The sequence below is a fragment of the Sinocyclocheilus rhinocerous genome, unplaced genomic scaffold, assembly GCF_001515625.1.
Source record: "Sinocyclocheilus rhinocerous isolate Xijiao unplaced genomic scaffold, SAMN03320098_v1.1 scaffold3220, whole genome shotgun sequence".
Lineage (NCBI taxonomy): Eukaryota > Metazoa > Chordata > Actinopteri > Cypriniformes > Cyprinidae > Sinocyclocheilus > Sinocyclocheilus rhinocerous.
The window spans coordinates 361,240-363,499 of record NW_015648158.1 but is presented as its reverse complement, the minus strand read 5'-3'; positions in this window follow the sequence as shown (position 1 = coordinate 363,499).

Here is a 2,260-nt window from a genome sequence, read left to right as displayed (position 1 = left end):
CACTCACACACACACTCACATACACACGTCTATATGGCAGATATCAGATATAAGTGAACATCAAGCGCTTTGCACACACGTCCCTGAACAGAGAAACTTAAGGCAAAAAGATCAATACGAATGAAACTCTGTCTGGTGATCGATTGTTTTTACAGTAAAGTAGCTTCACTGAGTGAGGTACGTCATTGTGTAGCAGCTCAACAGATTATCTGAGTGATGAAAACATGACGGTTAATGAGTGAATGCGGTGAGAACACGTCAGGCTCACATTTCACCACAAAATCAAAAGGAAGAAATAAAACCTGCATAAAGGAAATTCAGCCTAATTTTAAGAACATTTCATGACAATTAATCATTTTCATTCAATGTAATGTGACAATTTTGTATATATATATATATATATATATATACAAAATTGTCACATTACATTGAATGAAAATGATTAATTGTCATGAAATGTTCTTAAAATTAGGCTGAATTTCCTTTATGCAGGTTTTATTTCTTCCTTTTGATTTTGTGGTGAAATGTGAGCCTGACGTGTTCTCACCGCATTCACTCATTAACCGTCATGTTTTCATCACTCAGATAATCTGTTGAGCTGCTACACAATGACGTACCTCACTCAGTGAAGCTACTTTACTGTAAAAACAATCGATCACCAGACAGAGTTTCATTCGTATTGATCTTTTTGCCTTAAGTTTCTCTGTTCAGGGACGTGTGTGCAAAGCGCTTGATGTTCACTTATATCTGATATCTGCCATATAGACGTGTGTATGTGAGTGTGTGTGTGAGTGAGTGTGAGTGTGTGTGTGTGTGAGTGTGAGTGTGTGTGAGTGTGTGTGTGTGTGTGTGTGAGTGTGTGTGTGTGTGTGTGTACAGACGTGCTCTTCTACCAGCAGCCAAACTTTTGTATGGTGTCCCAAACGTTAAACACTTGTTGGATCTGATGTGATTGTAGTAATCTGCTGTAATCGAGAGCGATCGGTTGAAGTGCCAGTGTTATCGGCACTAACTCCCGTCATATCTGCCACATCATCTCTCTGTATGTATTGCTGTTTTATGCCCTGTAACATTAGCTTACACTGAATGGCACTGTACGTAGCTCACAATATAACAATATCTACAAATGTTGGACGTGTGAATTGTAAAAACTTCTTCTGATCGATGTATTCGGCTCAGAGCCTCAGTGACACAAACTACAGACAACGACAGACACAAATGATTTGTTGAAACTGTATTGGAAACCTATATATTTTTATTGTTCTCTGTGAAACTACATAGTAAATTGTCAGAACTGCGTGCTGCATATGATATAATCTGTATTATAATATTTAATAAATGTATGTGTTGACTGTTTTTCTGGTGAATCGTGCTTTACTTAACTGGTGGGAAAATATATAAACTTGTATATTTGATGTTTACATTATATGCATTATATAAGTGCCTTTGCACAGACAATATTACAAACATCCAAACATGTAATCAAAAATATTTTGATTTAATAATCAACCTATAATGAAATGCTTAGCAAGATACAAATTCTATTCTAATGCATAACATAACAGCATGAAAAGATAAAATGTAAAAAATAAAAATGTGCATTATCATGATGCATCTCATATATTTCTATGCTGATCTTCAGCACTTCCCTATTTTTATTAAGTATTCATTTATTTATTTTGAAAGGAATTAAATGCTTATACTTCGGTAAATATTGACAATCGTTGGCACTTTCCTGTTTTTATTAACTTTTTTCCATTTTATTTATTATTATTATTATTATTGTCAAGAATGAAATGGTTCAACTTAAGTAAATATTGACTAATAATTTGATTAATTATTATTATTATTATTATTATAGTAAAGGAGACGGTTCTACTTAAGTAAATATTGACCTTCAGCACTTTTCTATTTTTATTAACTATTTATGTATGTTTGTATTCATTTGTTTATTTAAGAAGGAAATTGTTTTTCAGTAAATGTTGACTTTCAGCACTTTCCTGTTTTTATTATTTATTTACTCAACACAGAACAGTCTGAAATATGAAACTGAAATATTTCACTCTTGTCCTCGTTAACACACACACATACATATATATATATGTGTGTGTGAGTGTGAGTGTGTGTGTGTGTGTGTGAGAGAGTGTGTGTGTGTGTGTGTGTGTGAGAGTGTGTGTGTGTGTGTGTGTGAGTGAGTGAGTGAGTGAGAGAGTGAGTGAGAGTGAGTGAGTGAGTGTGTGAGAGTGAGTGAGTGAGTGAG